Consider the following 23211-nt stretch of genomic DNA (forward strand, 5'->3'; position numbering starts at 1 on the left):
AATGTTTCACTCCGAGGGAGTGCCAAACAAGAGAAGAGTTTCACCGTCACACACTCACTGAAACTGAAATATGGCACCTCCGAAAGTGCAGCAATCCCTTCAGTACTGCCCCTCTGACAATGCAGCGCGCTCTCAGTAGTGCATCTCTGACATTGCAGCCTCCCTCAATACTGCCCTCCGACAGTGCGGCGCTCCCTGATTACTGCCCTCCAACAGTACAGAGCTCCCTCAATACTGCCCTCCGACAGGACAGCGCTCCCTCAGTACTGTCCCTCCGAAAGTGAAGAACTTCCTCAGTACTGCCCCTTCGACAAGGCAGGGTTCCCTCGGTACTGCCCCTCCGACAAGGCAGTGTTCCCTCTGTACTGCACTGGGAGTGTCAGACTGGATTTCTCACTCATGTTTCCGGTGTGGGACTTGAACCCTCGACCTGGGGACCCAGAGGCGAGGGTGTTTATGATAATTACAGTGGGGAAGACCTGTTGTCACCATCCTAAGGTTTGGGAGACCGACCACAGATACTTGGCCACAAAACACTGTAATTGCTCCAATCCCACATTTCAGTTCAGTGAAATTCGAGTCTGATTGTGGCAGAATCCCAGTCCATTCATAATATGGAGCCTGATCAATCAGCCCAGCGCTCCTGGATAAGATCGAACACTCAGTCACTGGGAAACAGGCCTGGAATTAATCTTTAATTGGTGATGCTGACAGAATGTGGTCTGATAATAAAAGCCTGGGGCCATTCACTGGCCACAGAGAGGAAGTTGAGAGTGTTTGAGGAATCGGAGGCTGTTGGTGAACTTACAGATACTTCGTCACAAGACCCTGAGTGATGGCACTCAATGATCGGGGTCAGAGGGCATCCAGCAGACACCCTGCCTCATTGAAACCCCTGCCGAGTCTTGAATCACGTTTAATCCCATTTTACAGGAGCATCGGCTGATTAAAATAACCCGAGGGTTTTGCTCTCTGAGTGAGGCCTGACTATCAGTGAGACCCAGCTATCTGTGGGCCCAGTATTAGTGAGGACTGACTATCAGTGAGACCCAGATATCTGTGGGCCCAATATTAGTGATGAATGACTATCAGTGAGACCCAGCTATCTGTGGGCCCAGTAATTGTGAGGACTGACTATCAGTGAGACCCAGCTATCTGTGGGGCCCGGTATTAGTAGCCCATTAAGGCACAGCAAGTTCCCACAAACAGCAATGTGATGTTCCATTCTCAATATAGAACATGATCAATCAGCCCAGCGCTCCAGTATCAGACTAATGGGGCAACAACTGAGGGATTTGCTCGGCCACTTCAGAGGACAGTGACGAGTCAACCACATTGGTGTGGGACTGGAGTCACATATGCCCAGACCGGGTAAGGAGGGCAGGTTTCCTGACCAGATTATCTGTTTTAGTGATGTTGGTTGAGGAATAAATATTGGCCAGGACACCGGTTAGAACTCTCTTGCTCTTCTTCGAATTATGCTATTGCATCTTCTACGTTCTCCGGAGAGGGCAGACGCGGTCGCTGTTTAACGTATCATCCGAAAGTGTAGCCCTCCATCATTACTGCACCACCAAATGTGCAGCTTGCCCTCAATGGCCCATCAATCTTCTCCCAATGATCCATCAATCTTCTCCCAATGACCATCAATCTTCTCTCAATGACCATCAATCTTCTCTCAATGACCATCAATCTTCTGCCAATGACCATCAATCTTCTCTCAATGACCCATCAATCTTCTCTCAATGACCCATCAATCTTCTCCCAATGACCCATCAATCTTCTCTCAATGACCCATCAATCTTCTCTCAATGACCCATCAATCTTCTCTCAATGACCCATCAATCTTCTCTCAATGACCCATCAATCTTCTCTCAATGACCCATCAATCTTCTCTCAATGACCCATCAATGTTCTCTCAATGACCATCAATCTTCCCTCAATGGCCATCAATCTTCTCCCAGTGACCTATCAATCTTCTCTCAGTGACTCATCAAACTGTTCAGCGAGCTGGAAATCAGCCTGGGAAGGAGCTTGGTTTCCACCTGTTGATTCAGGAGTGGGACGGCCCATGAGTAGATCACCTTCATTAATAATTTAAAGCTTCTACCAAGAATAATGACCATGATGATATAATTACATGAATTCGATGAGGGGATAATGTAGTTTATGGATTTCAGTGCGATCTATAAAAAGCTCAGGGTAACAGATTCTGCCCCTGAAGACATTATTGTATAAATTAGTCAACTTAACCCTCAGTGAATTCAGATCGTTACTTGAATTTAATGAAGCTGTTCAGTTTCAGCGCTGGGATTTTCTCTAACAAGGTTTAAATGTTATTTTTTTTAATTTGTGAAAATCTTTGATTCTCATTCAACATAAATATTCTTGGATTTTGCTCATAACAGTCGCTGTTCTCTGTAATCCCAAATTCCCGTGTTTCCCAATCGCAGATGAACGGGAATTTGGGATTACAGAGAACAGGTTTACTGATCAATGGCCCATCAGACAGAGACAAAGAGCTCATGGGAGTTGGTTCCATTTCTTTCATTCATTCGGGGGATGTGGTCATCGGTGGCATGGCTGGCATTTATTGCCCATCCCCAGTTGCCCTGAGAAGGTGGGGGTGGGCCGGCTTCTTGATCCGCTGGGAGCGGGTTTGATACAAACTGAGTGTCTCGCTCGGCCACTTCAGAGGGTCATTAATAGTCAACCACGTTGGTGTGGGACTAGAGTCACATATAGGTCAGAGGACGTGAAAAATAAAATAAGAGGGCCAAAGAGAGGGTCTGAGAATAGAATGGTAGCCAACATAAACAGTTATACAAAAGTCTCTATAGGCATATAAATAGTAAATGGGTAGTAAGAGGAGGGGTGGGGCCAATTCGGGACCAAAAAGGTGACCTATGCATGGAGGCAGAGAGTATGTATGGCTGAGGTACTAATTGAGTACTTTGCATCTGTCTTCTCCAAGGAAGAGGATGCTGCCATAGACGGAGTGAAGGAGGAGGTAGAGGAGATACTGGATGGGCTAGAAATTGATAAAGAAGAGGTACTTGAACAGCTGATTGTACTTAAAGTAGATAAATCACCAGGATAAGATGGGATGCATCCTAGGATGCTGAGGGAATTTAAGGCCGAGATCGTGGAGGTACTGACCATAGTATTCCAATCCTCTATAGATGCCGGGGTGGTGCCAGAGGACTGGAGAATTGTAAATGTTACATCATTGTTCAAAAAACTAGTGTAAAGATAAACCCAGCAACTATAAACTGGTCAGTTTAACCTCGGTAGTGGGGAAGCTTATAGAAACAGTGATCAGGGACAAAATTAATAGTCACTTGGACAAGTGTGGATTAGTAAAGGAAAGGCAGCACAGATTTGTTAAATGCAAATCGTGTTTAACCAACTTGTGGAGTTTTTTGATGAGGTAACAGAGAGGGTTGATAAGGGCAATGCGGTTGAGGTGGTGTACATGGACTTCCAAAAGGTGTTTGATAAATTGCCACATCATCGGTCTACCAGTGAAGTTAAAGCCCATGGAATAAAAGGGACAGTTGCAGCATGGATACGGAATGGGCTCAGTGACAGGAAACAGAGAGTCGTGGTGAATGGTTGTTTTTCGGACTGGAGGAAGGTACACAGTGGTGTTCCCCAGGGGTCGGTACTCGGACCACTGCTTTTCTTGATATATATTAATGACTTGGACGTTGGTGTACAGGGCACAATTTCAAAACTTGCAGATGACACAAAACTTGGAAGTATAGTGAACAGTGAGGGGGAGAGTGATAGATTTGAGGAAGACATAGCCAGACTGGTAAAATGGGTGGACACGTAGCAGGTGAAATTTAACGCAGAAACTCATGAAGTTTAGGTACAATCCAAAAGGGGGTGCAGGAACAGAGAGACCTGGGTATATGTGTGCATAAATCATTGAAGATGGCTGGGCAGTTTGAGAAAGCAGTTAAAAAGGCTTGTGGGATCCTGGGCTGCATAAATAGAGGTATCGTGTACAAAAGTGTGGAAATTACGATGACCCTGTATAAAACACTGGTTCGGCCCCAACTGGAGACTGTGTCCAATTCTGGGCACCACACTTTAGGAAGGATGTGAAGGCCTTCGAGAGGGTGTAGAGAAGATTCCTGAGAATGATTCCAGGAATGAGGGACTTCAGTTACGTGGGTCGATGGAGAAGCTGGGGTTGTTCTCCTATGAGCAGAGAAGATTGAGAGGAGATTTGATGGAGGTGTACAAAACCATGAGGGGTCTGGACAGAGTACATAGAGAGAAACTGTTCCCATTGACAGAAGGGTCGAGAACTAGAGGACACATATTTAAGGTGATTGGCAAAAGAATCAAAGGCCATCAATGTTTTTTTTTATTACACAGCGAGTGGTTGGGTTCTGGAATGCATTGTCTGAAAGGGTGGTGGAGACAGACTCAATCTTATCTTTCAAAAGGGAGTTGGGAGTGTATCTGAAGGGAACAATAATTGCAGGGCTACGGGGAAAGGGCGGGGGAGGGGAACTAGCTGAGAGCCAGAATGCACTGAATGGGCCGAATGGCCTTCTGTGCTGTAACCATTCTATGATTCTCTGATTCTGTGATAGGCCCAGACCGGGTAAGGACGGCAAGTTTCCTTCCCTAAAGGACATTAATGAACCAGTTGGGTTTTTCCACAATCCCACAGCTTCATGGTCAACTTTTCTGATCCCAGATTTTTATTGAGTCCATATTCCAGGCTGACACTCCCAGTGCAATACTGAGTCAGAGACAGGCCATTCAGTGGAGAAGTTAGGAAACACTGCTTCATGCAAAGGGTGGTAGAAGTTGTGGAACTCTCCCACAAAAAGCGGTAGTTGCTCGCTCAATTAATAATGTTCAATCTGAGTCAATAGATTTTTGCTATACCAGAGTATTAAGGGATATGGAGCCAAGGCAGGTAAATTGGGTTAGGATACAGATCAGCCATGATCTCATTGAAAACCAGAGCAGGTTGGAGGGGCTGAATGACTTCCTACTGTTCCTGTGTTCCTATGACAGAACACTGCACTGTCAGAGATACCGTCTTTCAGTTGAGATGTGAAACCGAGATCCCGTCTGACCTCCCAGGTAAATGTAAAAGATCCCATGGGACTATTTGGGAGAAGAGAATGGAGGTTCTCCCTGGTGTCCTGGGCCAATATTTATCTCCAAACCAATATCAGTAAAACAGATTATCTGGTCACTATCACATTGCTGTTTGTGGGAGCTTGCTGTGCACAATTTGCAACTGCATTTCCTACATTACAACAGTGGCTGCAGTCCAGAAATACGTCATTGGCTGTGAAGCACTTTGGGACGTCCTGAGGTGGTGAAAGGCGCTATAGAAATGCAAGGTATTTTTTTCTCAGCTGAACATGTTGGTCATTTCTCCCAAACTCTCCCTGTTGTGATTTCAGGCTCTGAGTCCTGAGCAGGGCCAGAAATTGGCGATTGGAAGCTCTAGTGAAAGGTTTGAGAGAAATCCTCAGAGAGTGCAGCGCTGATCTGAAGGTCAAACATTCCCGGCATTGCACACACTTTATTCATTATTTATATCTGGGCCTGACGTCGCCTGTTTAAATGTTAATAAAGTGAAATTGTTTCCACTTGACTTTCCAATCATTTCACTTTGCTCATCCTTGGACTGATTGTTTAGTAATTTGCAGAGTGGGACATTTCCTACTGCCCCAGTACTCGGGACGGACCCAACATTTCCAAATGTCTCTCTCGCTGCTCCACAGATTCTCACTCCGCTAATTTCCCTCCTGTTCCCACGGCACTTTGCTTGTTTCATCCTGGAGCTTTGATTTGGTTGGATCTGATCGCAGTGTTGCTCACACTGAACATCCTGGGTCTTGTGTGTGTTCCAAGGTCTGGGCTGTTGTGACTTTCACACTCGCTGTTTTTAGCATTCTAAAGGGACTGGATAATGTCGACCGTGATCAGCTGTGTCACCTTGTCCAGAACAGTAGACCCAGAGGACACAGACTGCGCTTGAAGGGCAAATTCAAAACTAATCTGGGGAAATAATATTTCAGTGAGTGTGGTCAGTCTATGGAACAGGCTCCCTAGCGAGACAGTGGGAGCAGTTAGTATTTTTGTTTGAAATTCGTAGCCAATCGTTCCAATTCTTTGTCAAATCACAAACGCCAGAGGTCACCTTGCACACACCAAGGATCACTCTGCGCCAATGCTCTTAGCCAAAAGGCCTAGAGCCACTGCACCGTTCCTGGAAGTACTGCAATACCAGGTTCGTGCCATGGAGGTGGATGGGTCAGGTCCCCCACACACCTCCGTGGAGGTGGATGGGTCAAGCCACCCCACCCACCTCCTGTTTCCAAAAAAGCAAGCATATACCTTCCTGATCCAGGGAGAACCACCCGGAGGTCATGGTGGCTACTCCCCTGTCAGGTCAGTTACGCATGATCTTAGCCAAAAGGCCGAGAAGCGATGGGAGCAGTTAGTATTGATTCATTCAAAGGCAAATGAGATAGACTTCCCCCAGAAAATCACATTGTGTGCTCCAGTATCTGAGTAATTTGGGACGTGCTTTGTGGTGGGTGTAGCGAGCTCGGGGGGGAACAGGTGACTTTGGGCCTATGGTTCCCAAAGCTCTCCACCCCGGGGTTTTCCTTCACCTCATGTCTGGGTCAGTTGTAGACTCATTGATCGAGGTCCATCGCTGTGATTGGTCAATAACTCCATTATCATTGGATCATGTGACTACCAGGATGGTAGACGGTGAACTCGATGGACCCTGGGTCTGTTTAACAATTCCTATGTTCCTGAATCAGGGCCTGAAATTGGTCCCCCCACAATGTAAATTTTTAGCGAGAGACCCATTTCTCCCGGAGGTTCTGTTGTGAACGGCTCAGTTAGACTTGACCTGTGATCAGCGGCACCTGCCTGGCCTCCTGCTCATCCCACTACTTTCATCACCCGCCATTGGCGGCCGTGCTTTCAGCTGCCTGGGCCCTAAGCTCTGGAGTTCCCCCCCGAAACCGCTCTTCCTCTCCGCCTCTCTCTCCATCTTTAAGATGCTCCGTGAAACCTAATTCCTGGGCCAAGCCTTTGGTCACCTGTCCTAATACCGCCTTATGTGGCTCGATGTCAGATTGTGTCAGATTTACGCTCCTGTGAAGCACCTTGGGACATTTTACTCTGTTAAAGGTGCTATATAATTGCAAGTTGTTGTTGTGGTTGTTGTTGATCACAGTTTTATTGTTGAAAGCCCAGCTCTGGTTCACTAAAGAGTGGCCAGCGTCTGCGGGGAATCAGTGAGGAAGGACCTTGTGATGGGGGGGAGAGGGGCAGACACGCAGATGGTGATAGCGGGGAGAGGGGCAGGGAGCAGGGTGATGGAGGGAGAGGGGTGGGGAGCTGGGTGATGGGGGAGAGGGGCAGGGAGCTGGGTGATGGGGGGAGAGGGGTGGGGAGCTGGGTGATGGGGGAGAGGGGCGGGGAGCTGGGTGATGGGGGGAGAGGGGTGGGGAGCTGGGTGATGGGGGGAGAGGGGTGGGGAGCTGGGTGATGTGGGAGAGGTGCGGGGAGCTAGGTGATGGGGGGAGAGGGGTGGGGAGCTGGGTGATGGGAGGAACGGGACAGGGAGCTGGATGATGGGGGGAGAGGAGCGGATAGCTGGGTGATGGGGGGTGAGGGGTGGGGAGCTGGGTGATGGGGGGAGAGGGGCGGGGAGCTGGGTGATGGGGGGTGAGGAGTGGGGAGCTGGGTGATGGGGGTGAGGGGTGGGGAGCTGGGTGATGGGGGAAGAGGGGCAGGGAGCTGGGTGATGGGGGGAGAGGGGTGGGGAGCTGGGTGATGGGGGGGAAAAGGGTGGGGAGCAGGGTGATGGGGTTGAGGGGTGGGGAGCTGGGTGATGGGGGAAGAAGGGCAGGGAGCTGGGTGATGGGGGGAGAGGGGTGGGGTGCTGGGTGATCTCAGGGTGCCCTGGTGTTGGGCGCGAGACAGACACGGAGATCAGTGACATCCCCAGACAGTCTGGGACTGTGCTGTCACTGCAGCTAATGGAGGTTCCAATTAGAGCTGAGATCTGTGCAGAGTAATAACCGTTCAGTGAGGTCAAAGACAAGACAGACAGAAACATTACACAGAGTGTCAAACACTGATAACATCTCACAAATCAACTCGCGCTCTGAATGGTAAAATAAATCCTGTTTTATTCCCACTGAATCTACAGAAACGAAAGAACATTAATTTCTTTTGCGCCTTCCAAGACCTCAGGATGTCCCAAAATGCTTCACAGCCAAGAAGACCCTGTCAGTGATGCCCACAACCCGAGAATGAATCAATAACCATCATCATTATAGGCCGTCCCTCGAAATCAAGGAAGATTTGCTTCCGCTCTAAAAGTGAGATCTTCGGTGACTGTACAGTCACTGTCTCTGTCACAGGTGGGACAGACAGTGGTTGGAGGAAAGGGTGGCTGGGGAGTCTGGTTTGCAGCACGTTCCTTCCGCTGCCTGCGTTTGATTTCTGCATGCTGTCAGCGACGAGACTCGAGGTGCTCAGCGCCCTCCCGGATGCTCTTCCTCCACTTAGGGCCGTCTTTGGACAGGGACTCCCAGGTGTCAGTGGGGATGTTGCATTTTATCGAGGTGGCTTTGAGGGTGTCATTGAAATGTTTCCTCTGCCCACTTGGGGCTCACTTACCGTGTAGGAGTTCTGAGTAGAGCGCTTGCTTTGGGAGGCTTGTTTCAGGCATGCAAGCAATGTGGCCCACCCAACGGAGCTGGTCGAGTGTGGTCAGTGCTTCGATGCTGGGGATGTTGGCCTGGTCGAGGACACTAATCTTGGTGCATCTGTCCTCCCAGTGCGTAATGGATGGAATCCGCACTGTGAATCACTGAAACAAAAAGAATCAATAACACAGCCCGGGTCGGGTACTTTATATCGTTATGGTCACTGCTTCCTGAAACTATTGGAAACCATGGCGATAAACTGTGAAGAGCTGTGGGATTCAGTTCTGTGGAGAGATTGTTCTCCTTAGAGCAAAGAAGGCGAAGGGGAGGTTTTTTTCACACAGAGAGTTGTTGTGATCTTTTCCGGCAGTGGAAGCAGATTCAACAGTAACTTTCAAAAGTGATCTGGATAAATACCTGAAAAGGAAAAGTTTGCAGGTCTGTGGGGAAAGAGTAGGGAGTGTGACTAATTGGATCGCTCTTTCAAAGAGCCGGCACAGGCACGATGGGCCGAATGGCCTCCTTCTGTGCTGTCTGATTCTATGACTCCATGAGATATAGGGAGGGCCCAGTGATCAGGATGGAGGCAGTAAATGGTTTGATATTGTTTCCATATCCAGCTGCAATCAGGGCAGGTCGGAAACTGTCCCAAGAGTTCGTAGTTCAAATGGCACGGGCAGGATGACAGGCTTCACATTTCCAAAATGCAAATCCCGTCACATTGGGTTGCCGAGCCTCCCAGGAATTAGTGGGCCACGTACTATCGAAGAGTGAAAAGAGCAGGAAGAATATTTCCCTTCCTTCATTACCTGCCCAGCAGACAGAAACATCAATATCAGGTCATCAGTGTTCCAACCTCACTCTGACAGCAGCTCCCTGGTGACTCACACCCCGTTACTGATGGGCTTGCACTTTACTCCCAACAACACACAGATGTCAAGAAGATTTTCTTCCACTCCTCTCACCCGCCTGCCTCGATCAGCAAGCAATTCACAAACTCAGCTCAGCGACTCATCCCTAATCACCCGGCTTGATGAAAACTCCAAACCCGACCCTTCATAAACACATCATTCATTGTGTGAATCATTCACTCACACATACTCATCCCTGAGAGTGGGCACCATAAACCACATCGCACTCTATATTATAGGCTGTGTCTAGTTTCAGTGCATTGTGTGTCAGCTGTGGCTCAGTGGGCAGCACTCTCCCCTCTGAGTCAGAAGGTTGAGAGTTCAAGAGCCACTCCAGAGACTTGACACAACATCCAGGCTGACACTCTCAACGCAATAGTGAGGGAGTGCTGCACTGTTGGAGGGGCAGTGCTGAGAGAGTGCTACACATCGGAGGGGCAGTACTAAGGGAGTGCTGCACTGTCGGAGGGACAGTACTGAGGGAGTGCTGCACTGTCGGAGGGGCAGTACTGAGAGAGTGCTACACTGTCGGAATGGCAGTACTGAGGGAGCGCTACAGCATTGCACCAGTAAGAACTGGAGTATGGTGATGTTATACATCAAAGGATGGGTTCCTTGAGCAGTACGTAACGGAACCAACCAGGGGGCAGGCTATCTTAGATCTGGTCCTGTGTAATGAGACAATTCCTGAGTAATGGATCCCCTCGGAATGAGTGATCATAACATGATTGAATTTCAAATTCAGATGGAGGGTGAGAAAGTTGGATCTCTTACCAGCGTATTAAGCTTAAATAAAGGAGACTATGAAGGTATGAGGGCAGAGTTGGGTGAAGTGGACTGGGAAAATAGACTAAAGTGCAGCACGGTTGATGAACAGTGGTATACATTTAAGGAGATATTTCACAACTCTCAAGAAAAATATATTCCAGTGAGGAGGAAAGAGTGTGAGAAAAGAAAGCTATCCGTGGCTAACTAAAGAAATAAAGGATGGTATCCAATTAAAAACAAGGGCATACAAAGTGGCCAAAACTAGTGGGAGGACAGAAGACTGGAAGCTTTTAAAAGCCAGCAAAGAACGACTAAAAAAATGATTAAGAAAGGGAAGATAGACTATGAAAGTAAACTAGCCCAAATTATACAAACAGATAGTAAGAGTTTCTATAGGTATATAAAAAGAAAAAGAGTGGTAAAGTAAATGTTGGTCCCTTAGAGGACGAGACCGGGGAATTAGTAATGGGGAACATGGAGATGGCAGAAATTCTGAACAATATTTTGTATCAGTCTTTACGGTAGAGGAGACTAACAATATTCCGACAGTGGATAGTCTTGGGGCTATGCGGCGGAGGAACTTATCACAATCACTAAGGAGGTGCTGCTCAGTAAGATAATGGGACGAAAGGCAGATAAATCCCCTGGACCTGATGGCTTGCATCCTAGGGTCTTAAGAGAAGTATCGGCAGGGATTGTGGATGCATTGGTTGTAATTTACCAAAATTCCCTGGATTCTAGGGCAGTCCCAGCAGATTGGAAAATTGCAAATGTATTGCCCCTATTTAAAAAAGGAGGCAGACAAAAAGCCGGGAACTATAAACCAGTTAGCCTAACATCTGTGGTTGGGAAAATATTGGAGTCCATTATTAAGGAAGCAGTAACAGGACATTTGGAAAAGCAAAATTCGGTCAGCCAGAGTCAGCATGGATTTAAGAAGGGGAAGTCATATTTGACAAACTTGCTGGAATTCTTTGAGGATGTAATGAACAGGGTGGATAAAGGGGAACCAATGGATGTGGTTTATTTGGACTTCCAGAAGGCAATTGACAAGGTGCCACATAAAAGGTTACTGCACAAGATAAAAGTTCTCAGGGTTGGGGGTAATAAATTAGCATGGATAGAGGTTTGGTTAACTAACAGAGAACAGAGAGTCGGGATAAATGGTTCATTCATTACGGTCATGTTGAACCTGGGGATTATGGGATGTCCATGCACTGGGTGTGAATAGTCTGGGCCCAGTCAAGTTTGATACAGAAGCTGATTCTCCAGTAATTTCTTGTTGCGGTCACACTGTTTAGCTCAGATTGTGATGCCAGTGACATCCTTATAATCTCCCTGATTGGAGCCTGTCCCACTAATTATCCCTCAAGTGCCCAGAGGAACAGAAGGAGCTCACAATCTGCCAACACTCTTATTCCCCGCTCGATGTATAATTAGACCCGTGGCCTCTGTTGAACCAGCAGAGATTTTCTCCAGTGAGATGTCTGATTTCCAGCCATTGCCCTGAAGTGAAGACTTGATTTGATTTGAGATTGTTCTGCATTTCATCGGTTTCTGAGCTTCACAGAGAATGGGTTATGGGGAGTTTGTCTGCTGTGCACAGTGTGTGTTGACTCAGCTCCAATCTAGTGAGGTCAGTGTTGCTTTAATGAGTCTGGTAATTAAATATTCTCCTCCCAGTTACAAGGAATTAATTCCACTCAAATTAGAATAAAACATTTGCAATTTTACAGCGCCTTTCACTCCCTCAGGACATCCCAAAGTACATTACAGAAAATGAAGTACAATTGAAGTGTTGTCTTTAGTACAATGTGGACACATGGCAGCCAATTTGAGCACAAGATCAGACAAACAGCAATATGATAATTGCCAGAAAACATGGCTTATCACTGCTGCTTGAGGGATAAATATTTACCAGGAGAGCAATCCCGCTCTTCCTTGAAACAGTGCCATGGGATTTTTTTATGTTCAACTGAGAAGAAACCTCGGTTCAATCAGAGAAACATTGAATCATAGAAATTTACAACACAGAAGGAGGCCATTTCAGGCCATCGTGTCCGCGCCGGCCGACAAAGAGCTATCCAGCTTAATCTCACTTCCAGCTCTTGATCCGTAACCCTGTGGATTATGTCAGTTCAAGTGCACATCCAAGCATTTCTTAAATGTGGTGAGGGTTTCTGCCTCTACCACCCTTTCAGTCAGTGAGTTCCAAACCCCCACCACCCTCTGGGTGAAGGCATTTCCCCTCAGATCTCCTCTAAACCTCCTACCAATTACTTTAAATCTATGCTGCCTGGTTGTTGACCCTTCTGCTAAGGGAAATAGATCCTTCCTATCCACTCTACCTAGGCTCCTCATAATTGTATACACCTCAATAAGGTCTCCCCTCAGCCTCATCTGTTCCAAACAAAGCAAACCCAGCCTATCCAATATTTCCTTATAACTAAAATTCTCCAGTACATCCTTGTAAATATCCCTTGTACCTTTCCTGTAATGTGGTGACCACAACTGCACACAATACTCTAGTTGTGGCCTAACTACTCCCAACTGTCTAAATCATTGATATATACCACAAAAGGCAAGGGACCTAGTACTGATCCCACTGGAAAGATTCTTCCAGTTAGAAAAACTCCCACCAACCATTACCCTTTGCTTCCTGCCTCTGAGCCAATTTTGGATACAACTTGCCACTTTACTCTGGCTCCTATGGGCTTTTACTTTCATGACCAGTCTGCCATGTGGGACCATATCAAAAACTTTGCTAAAATCCATATACATGCATCAAATCCAGTATCATCAGCAACGCTACTTGTTACCTCCTCAAAAAATTAAATTAAGTTCATCAGACACCACCTTCACTTAACAAATCCGTGCTGACTGTCTTTGATTAATCTGTGTCTTTCTAAATGAAGATTTATCCTGTTCCTCAGAATTTTTTCCAATAATTTTCCCACCACCAAGGTTAGGCTGACTGGTCTGTACTTACTCGGTCTATCCCATTCTCCCCTTTTAAACAAAGGTACAACATTAATAGTCCTTCGGCACCACATCTGTAGCCAGAGTGGATTTGAAAATGATGGTCAGAGCCTCTGCTATTTCACCTTTTGCTTCTCTTAACAGCCTGGGTACATTTCATCTGGGCCTGGGGAGTTAGCCACTTTCAAAGCTGCTATGTCCCTTAATACTTCCTCCCTCACTATGTTTATTTTGTCTAATATTTCACACTCCTCCTCCCTTATTGCAACGTATGCATTGCCCTTCTCTTTCGTGAAAACAGACACAAAGTATTCATATGAACCATACCGCCTCCAGGCCTGACTCTTTCTCTAGTTATCCTCTTGCTCTTAATGTATTTTTAAAACATCTTTGGGTTTTCCTTGATTTAACTTGCCAAAGTATTTCCATGCTTTATCTTTGCTTTCCTAAGTTCCTTTTTAATTGCACCCCTGCACTTTCTATACTCCTCTAGAATTTCTGCAGTATTGAGCCCTCGGTAAATGTCATAAGTCTCCCTTTTTATTTTTATCCTATCCTGTATATTACTTGACATGCAGGCCGCTCTAGATTTGTTAGTCCCATCATTTTTCTTTAAGGGAACATACTTGCTCTGAACCTTCAGGATCTTCTCCTTGAAAGCCTCCCACTGCCCTGAAAGTGATTTATCTCCAAGTAGCCATTTATAGTCCACTTTGGCTAAATTCCATCTCCGCTTAGCAAAATTGGCTTTTCCCCAATTGACAACTTTTATTCATGGTCTATCTTTTTCCATTTCCATAACCACCTTAAATCTAACTGAGTTATGATCACTAGCACCAAAATGCTCTCCCACTGATAACCCTTCCACCTGTCCAGCTTCATTCCCGAAAACTAAGTCCAGAACCGCCCCCTCCCTTGTTGCTCTTGTTAAATACTGGCTAAAAAAGTTCTCCTGAATGCATTTTAGGAATTCTGCACCCTCTATACCATTTAGACTAATTTTATCCCAGTAAATATTAGGGTAGTTGAAATCCCCTACTATTACTGCCCTATAGTTTTTGCATTTCTCAGAAATTTGCCGAGATATTGTGTACAGTTTTGGTCTCCTAATCTGAGGAAAGACATTCTTGTTATTGAGCGAGTGCAGCGAAGGTTCACCAGACTGATTCCTGGGATGGTAGGATTGACATATGAAGATAGATTGGATCGACTAAGCTTATATTCATTGGAATTTAGAAGAATGAGAGGGGATCTCACAGAAACTTATGAAATTCTGATGGGATTGAACAGGTTAGATGCAGGAAGAATGTCCCCGATGTTGAGGAAGCCCAGAACCAGGGGTCACAGTCTAGGAGTAAGCCAGTTAAGACCGAGATGAGGAGAAACTTCTTCATTCAGAGAATTGTGAACCTGTGGAAGTCTCTACCGCAGAAAGTTGTTGAGGCCAGTTCGTTAGATATATTCAAAAGGGAATTAGATGTGACCTTTATGGCTAAATGGATCAAAAGGTACGGAGAGAAAGCAGGAATGGGGTACTGAAGTTGCATGATCAGCCATGGTCATATTGAATGGTGGTGCAGGTTCGAAGGGCCGAATGACCAACCCCTGTACCTATTTGCTATGTTTCTATGTTTCTATATTTACTCTTCTATCTCCCTCTGACTGTTTGGGTGTCTATTGTACACTCCTAGCAGTGTGATCGCCCATTTCTTCAATTCAAACCATATGGCCTCATTTGATGATCCTTCCAATATATTATCTCTCCTCATAGCTGTAATTGTTTCTTTAATCAATACTGTGACCCCCATTCATTTTTTACCGTCCTTTCTGTCCCGTCTGAAAACCCTGTAACCAGGAATGTTGAGCTGCCATACCTGCCCTTCTTTCAGCCATATATCAGTAGTAGCTACAATATCATACTCCCAAGTGTCTATCTGTGCTCTCAGCGCATCTATCTTATTCCCTAGACTCCTTGCTTTGAAGTATACACCATTTAGCACTGCTAAGCTCCCTTGTTGTCTATTTTCTAGCCCTTGTTTCCTCTGTCTTCCAAATTCACTTTCTACATTTTTGCTTTCCAATTTTAGCTTTGCTTCTCTCCCTTTTGGATCTATTCTCAGGTTCCCATCCCCCTGAAGCTAATGTCACCCACACCAACAGCACTTGCAAACCCCCCGCGAGGATATTGGTCCCAGTTCTTGACGTTCAATCTGTCCGGCTTGTACAGGTTCCTCCTCCCACAGAAACGGTCCCAATGCCTCACGAATCTAAAGCCCTCCCACCTGCACCATCTCTCTAGCCATGCATTCGTCTTCTCTATCTTCCTAGTTCTGTACTCACTAGCACGTGGCATCAGGAGTAATCCGGAGATTACTATCTTTGAGGTCCTGTTTTGTAATCTCCCTCCTAGATCCCTAAACTCTGCCTGCAGGACCTTATCCTTCTTTCTACCTTTGTCATTGGTCCCAATATGGACCAAGACCTCACCTCCCAGAATGCCCTGCAGCCTCTGGGTGACATCCTTGACCCTGGCACCAGGGAGGTAACATACCATCCTGGAGTCACGTCTGTGGCTGCAGAAACACCTGTCTGCTCCCCTAACTATCGAATCCCCTACCACTATTGCTCTTCCACTCTTCTTCCTCCCCTCTGTGCAGCTGAGCCACCCATGGTGCCATGGACTTGGCTCTGGCTGTACTCCCCAGAGGAGCTATTGTCCTCACCAGTAATTACACAATTCCCACATAGATGGAAGTTCGAATGGATGGACATTTCGTCGTTGCGTCGGTGGAACGGCTTAATTTCGTCTTGCATTTCCCCTGTGACCGCCGACCAGCTCCCATTGAGGACACAGCTTTTTACTAGTGATAGCACCGGGTCCGGGCTAGTCCAGGTCCTGATTTGATGAGCCGTGACGGATGACCCCTCACTCTCAAAAGCATCCATTACAAGGAGCAAGTCTGCGGGCTGCGCCATTTCCACCCCGGTGGCGGGCAATGTCGCCAACTGAGGGCATCCGCACAGTTCTCCGTGCCAGGTCTGTGGTGGATTACATAATCATATGCAGATAACGTTAGTGCCCATCTTTGGATGCGGGATGAAGCATTGGTGTTAATAGCTTTGCTTTCTGAGAAAAACAAAATGAGCGGCTTGTGGTCGGTTTCGAGCTCAAACCGGAGCCCAAATAGGTATTGGTGCATTTTCTTAACCCCGTATACGCATACTAATGCTTCTTTTTCAATCATACTATAGGCTTTTTCAGCCTTAGATAAGCTTCTGGATGCATATGCAACCGATTGCAGTTTGCCTGACCCATTGGCTTGCTGTAACACACAACCAAACCCATACGAAGATGCGTCACAAGCTAGTACTAAACGTTTACACGGGTCATACAATACAAGTAACTTGTTGGAACATAGCAGGTTTCTGGCCTTGTTAAAGGCTGGCCCTTGAGCTTTACCCCAAACCCAGTCATCACCCTTGCGTAGCAATAAATGCAATGGTTCCAGCAAAGTGCTCAACCCCGGTAGAAAGTTACCAAAATAGTTGAGGAGTCCTAGGAACGAACGCAGCTCCATTACATTCTGTGGTCTGGGTGCATTCTTGATGGCCTCCGTCTTGGAGTCCGTGGGTCTGATGCCGTCCGCCGCAATCTTTTTTCCCCAGAAATTCAATCTCTGGCACCAGGAAAACACACTTGGAGCATTTCAACCTGAGTCCCACTCTGTCCAGTCACTTGAGAACCTCTTCCAGTTCCTGCAAGTGTTCGGTGGTGTTGCGGCCAGTGATCAAGATGTCATCTTGGAACACCACAATGCATGGAACCGATTTCAGCAGACTCTCCGTGTTCCTCTGGAAGGTGGCCTCCGCCGAATGAATCCCAAAGGGGCATCTTTGGTATATGAACAGTCCTCTATGTGTGTTGATGTACGTCAATATTTTCAAAGGTTCAGCCGGCTCGTATGTCATGTAAGCAGAAGTTAGATCCAGCTTGGTGAACGACTTCCACCCTGCAAGCATTGCAAACAGGTCATCCACTTTGGGTAGTGGGTACTGGTCTTGTAACAAGACTCAGTTGATCATTACCTTGTAGTCCCCGCAGATTCTGACCGTCCCATCGCTCTTCTACACCGGAACAATTGGACTGGCCCACTCGTTAAATTCGACTGGCGATATGATTCCCTCTCGTTGAAGTCTGTCCAGCTCGATCTCGACTTTCTCTCGCATCATGTATGGAACCGCTCGGGCCTTGTGATGAACAGGTTGTGCCTCAGGGACTAGATGGATCTGCACTTTGGCGCCTGTGAAGTTGCCGATGCCTGGCTCGAATAACGATGGGAATTTGTTTAGAACTTGGGCACACGAGGCGTCATCCTCCAAAGACAGTGCTTTAATATCATCCCAGTTCCATCGTATCTTTCCTAGCCAGCGTTGGGCCATCGCCTGATGCAATCCATAGTGGTAAATGATGCACAGCTCCATCGTACGATACCTTCACTGCTGCACTGCCAATTATTGCCATGAGCTCTTTGGTGTAAGTGCGCAGCTTGGTGTGGATCAGACTTAGTTTTGGCCTTTGTGCCTTGTTGCCCACAGTTTCTCAAAAGCCTTCTGGCTCATAATTGACTGACTCGCCCCAGTGTCCAATTCCATGGAAACTGGAATGCTATTTAATTTGACTTTTAACATTATCGGAGGGCTTTTGGTGGTGAAGGTGTGTACCCCGTACACTTCCTCTTCAGCCTCGGGTTGAGTTGCCTCTCTTACTCGTTCAGCGCCGGATCGGTCATCTCCTGCCGACTCTGCCACATGGTGAGTCACAGCACATCTGCACATTCGCTGGAGGTGCCCCATTGTTCCACAGTCCTTGCACACGTACTGCTTGAATCGACATTGATGGGCTCGGTGATTACCCCTGCAGCGCCAACACAGTGCCAATGGATTCACATTCACACCCCACGGCGGACTCTGAGTCATCCTCGATCTGGTCTCTGTGGGCATGTAGGCCCTGCCATGTACAGTTCTGCCTGCTGAGGCATTATTTTACGCACAGTACTTGCCGGTGAGTTCCGATGCTGCAATGATATCTGTTTAGTGTTATTGTTCGTGGACATGAAAGCCGAGCTATCCTGATGGCCTTGCTCAGATCTAGGGATTCGGCAGACAGCAGTTTGTGAAGAATTGACCTCGTGACTGATTCCAAGCACGAAAAATCCCGCAACACTTCCCCCAAAAATCTAGCAAATATGCACAGTCCCGCAAGGAGTCTTAGGTCGGCGACGTAGCTCGCCGTGTCCTGGGCCTCGGAGCGGTGGTGCGGATAAAAGCGATACCTGACCATCAAGATGCTCTCTTTCAGCTTGAGGTGTTCCCGAACCAGCGTGTACAACTCTTCATATGTCTTGTCTGTTGGTTTTGATGGTGCTAGCAGATTTTTGATGAGGCCATATATCGTGGACCCGCAAAACAGTGAGGAGAATCACACTGCGCTTGATCGCGGTTTCTGCCTTTTCCAGCTCGTTGGCCACGAAGTACTGGTCAAGACACTTAACGAAGGCTTCACAATCATCGCCCTCAACAAATCTCTCAAGAATACCAACGGCAGCCATAACCTCGTGAAAATTCGTGATCTGTTACTCGTCGCTAATTGTTACGTTTAAAATAACTCCACAAGACTGTATATCTTCAGCTCAAACTGTTGTGAGCTTGGTCTCTTTATTGTAACTCCAGTGTGAGGAGGTAGCATGGTAGACTACCTTTTATACCTGCTTGCCCAGGGTGTGCAGGTAACCCTTGGGTCTCCCATAGGTGTGCCCTCTGGTGGCAAGTCTTCCACATTGGTAATGTTTACATACATAATACATTCCTGCTCTTTAAAGGTGACACCCAGTGAGATTTGCCCATATTTTATTCTTTTGTGTATCATAAAATTGATTGATGAGTGAAAATTACTGAGAGGTGATATTTTAAATTGGGAAGAATTTCATTTCACTGGAAAGGATCAGATGGAGAGATGATCTGATACACGTCTTTAAATGTCTTGATAAACCACATATAATCTTATAGCCCAGAAGGAGGCCATTCGGCCCATCGTGCCTGTGTTGGCTCTTTGAAAAAGCTGTCTAATTAGTCCCACTCGCTTTCTTTTTCCCCATAGCCCTGCAAATTGTTCTTGGTTAATTCAGTCACTTCATTGGGTGTAAAGCGTTTTGGGACGTCCTGATGTAGTGAAAGGGGCTCGAGTACTGAGCCATGGATGACACACAAAAGACGATTGAAGTCTCGGAGAACACTGCCCGATAACCAGATCCACATCTCAGCCAGGCTCGTTAAATCACAACCATTGGGAACTAAGAATATAATAACATAAAAACATAAGAAATAGGAGCAGGAGTAGGCCTTTTGGCCCCTCGAGCCTGTTCCGTATTCAATAATATCACGGCTGATCTGATCATGGACTCAGTTCCACTTCCCTGCCCGCTCCCCATAACCCTTTATTCCCTTATCGCTCAAAAATCTGTCGATCTCCGCCTTAAATATATTCAATGACCCAGCCTCCACAGCTGTCTGGGCAGAGAATTCCATAGATTTACAACCCTCTGAGAGAAAAAATTCCTCCTCATCTCGTTTTAGATGGGCGATCCCTTATTCTGAATCTATGCCCACTAGTTCTAGATTCCCCCACGAGGGGAAACATCCTCTCTGCATCTACCTTGTCGAGCCCCCTCAGTATCTTATATGTTTCATAAGATTACTTCTCATTCTTCTCAACTCCACTGAGTATAGGCCCAACCTACTCAACCTTTCCTCATAAGTCAACTCCTTCATCTCAGGAATCAACCTAGTGAACCTTCTCTAAACTGCCTCCATGCAAGTATATCCCTCCTTAAATAAGGAGACCAAAACTGTACGCAGTACTCTAGGTGTGGCCTCACCAATACCCTATACAATTGTAGCAGGGCTTCTCTGCTTTGGAACTCCATCCCATTTGCAATAAACGCCAACATTCCATTTGCCTTCCTGATTATCTGCACACTAACTTTTTGTGTTTCATGCACAAGGGCCCCCAGGTCCCTCTGTACTGCAGCATTTTGTAATTTATCTCCCTCTAAATAATAATTTGCTTTTTTATTTTTCCTACCAAAGTGGATAATCTCACACGTTCCAACATTATACTCCATCTGCCAAATTTTTGCTCACTCACTTAGCCTGTCTACATCCTTTGAAGATTTTTTGTGTCCTCCTCACAACTTGCTTTCCCACCCATCTTTGTATCATCAGCAAAGTTGGCTACATTACACTCGGTTCCTTCATCCAACTCAATAATATAAATTGTAAATAGTTGAGGCCTCAGCTGTTAAGTATGGAAGAACTCCACAAGACTGAGTACTGTGAGCTAAAACTGATGTCACCTTAGTCTCTTTAATACAACTCCAGAGTGCCTGAGCAGCATGGCAGACAACCTTTTATATTCCATTGCACGAGGTATGCAGGTGACCCTAAGGCCTCCAACAGTTGCGCCCTCTGGTGACAAGTCTTACACGGTTACAATGTTTACATACATAACATCACTCCCTCCAAAGCCTTTGATACAAATTATTTACTAGTTGAGATGATTCGGGGCTCTACGGTCCCTGGTTGATTGTCTGAGTTCAAACTCTGGCATGGGTGAGTTGGTCGGATAATTTCTGCACTGCGATGCAGCTGGTCTGACAGGAATGTTGGGAGTGGTGGTTCATCCTCTTGATTGACAGCGAGGTCGTTTGTATGTTTGAGGATCAATGATGGTGATGTCCTCTTCAGGTTGTTCCTGGTATTCGGTAAACCGCAGTTTGGTCTGATCCAAATGCTTTCTGCACGTTTGTCTATTCATTAGTTTGACTATAAACACTCTATTTCCGTCCTTGGCCAAGGCAGTGCCAGCGACCCATTTAGGACCATGACCGTAATTAAGGACAAACACAGGGTCATTAACATCAATGTCACGCGATACAGCCGCGCGATCGTGGTACATGTTTTGCTGGTGACGCCGGGTTTCCACACGATCATTTAGATCCGGGTGGACTAGGGAGAGCCTGGTTTTGAGTGCTATCTTCATTAACAATTCTGCAGGGGGAACCCCAGTGAGCGAGTGGGGCCGCATCGGTAGCTGAGCAGGACCCGAGATAAGCGAGTCTGCAAGGAGCCTTCCGTCACACATTTCAAGCTCTGCTTGATAGTTTGGACTGCCCGTTCCGCTTGAGCTTTGGATGCGGTCTTAAATGGGGCAGACCTGACATGCTCGATGCCATTGCGGGTCATAAACTCGTTGAATTCTGAGCTGGTGAAACACGGTCCATTGTCACTGACAAGTACGTCGGGCAAACCATGGGTGGCGAACATAGCCCGGAGGCTTTCAGTGCTGGCAGTGGATGTGCTGGATGACATGATTACGCATTCAATCTATTTAGAGTAAGCATCCACTACAACTAAAAATATCTTGCCGAGAAAGTGGTCAGCAAAATCTACGTTGATCCTGGACCACGGTTTGGAGGACCATGACCACAGACTCAATGGAGTCTCCCTCGGTGCATTGCTCAATTGTGAGCATGCGTTGCACTGGTGTATGCATGACTCTAATTCCGAGACAATGCCGGGCCACCAAACATGTAACCTGGCTATAGCCTTCATCATGACTATGCCTGGGTGTATTGTGTAGGTCACATATAAACGTTTCCCTGCCTTTTTTTTGGCAAAACCACGCGATTACCCCATAAGAGACAATCCGATGGATGGACCTTTCATCTTTGCGTCGGTGAAACGGCTTAATTTCATTTTGCATTTCCCCGCGAACGGCCGACCAGCTCCCATTGAGGACACAACTTTTTGTAAGTGATACAGGATCCTGGCTGGTCCAGGTCCTGATCTGGCGAGAAATGATGGGTGACCCCTTGCTCTCAAAAGTATCCATGACCAGAAGCAAGTCTGCGGTGTGTGCCATTTCCACCGCGGTAGTGGGCAATGGTAGTCGACTGAGGGCATCAGCACAGTTCTCCGTGCCTGGTCCGAGGCTGATAACATAGCCATAGGCAGACAATGATAGTGCCCATCTTTGGATGCGGGACGAAGCATTGGTGTTTATACCATTGCTTTCTGAAAACAGCGAAATAAGTGGTTTGTGGTCGGTTTCAAGCTCAAACCGAAGTCCAAATAGGTATTGGTGCATTTTCTTAACCCCATATACACATGCTAACGCCTCTTTCTCAACCATACTGTAGGCTCTTTCAGCCTTAGACAGAATTCTAGACACGTATGCAACCGGTTGAAGTTTGCCTGATACATTGGTTTGCTGTAACACACAGCCGACCCCGTACGAAGATGCATCACAAGCTAGCACGAATCGGTTACACGGATCATACAGTACAAGTAACTTCTTGGAACAAAGTAGATTTCTGGCCTCAAAAGCTGTCTCTTGAGATTTACCCCAAACCCAGTCATTATCCTTACATAGCAACACGTGCAACGGTTCCAGCAAAGTGCTTAACCCAGGTAGAAAGTTACCAAAATAGTTGAGGAGTCGCAGGAACCAACGCAGCTCCATCACATTCTGTGGTCTAGGTGCATTCTTGATGGTCTCTGTCTTGGAGTCCGTGGGTCTGATACCACAATCTTTCTCCCCAAAAATTCGACCTCTGGCACCAGGAAAACACACCTGGAGTGTTTCAACGTGAGTCTCACTCTGTCGAGTCGACTTAGAACCTCTTCCAGGTTGTGCAGGTGTTCAGTGGTGTCACGACTGGTGATCAGGATTTCATCTTGAAACACAACGGTGCATGGAACAGATTTCAGCA

General features: G+C 46.7%; 1 pseudogene; it reads right to left on the reverse strand.

Moving 5' to 3' along the window:
* Nucleotides 1–6237: 6237 nt before the first annotated feature.
* On the reverse strand, nucleotides 6238–6476 carry LOC139267567 (U2 spliceosomal RNA; annotated as a pseudogene).
* Nucleotides 6477–23211: the final 16735 nt, after the last annotated feature.

This window comes from Pristiophorus japonicus, chromosome 7 (assembly GCF_044704955.1).
Source record: "Pristiophorus japonicus isolate sPriJap1 chromosome 7, sPriJap1.hap1, whole genome shotgun sequence".
Taxonomy (NCBI): Eukaryota; Metazoa; Chordata; class Chondrichthyes; family Pristiophoridae; genus Pristiophorus; species Pristiophorus japonicus.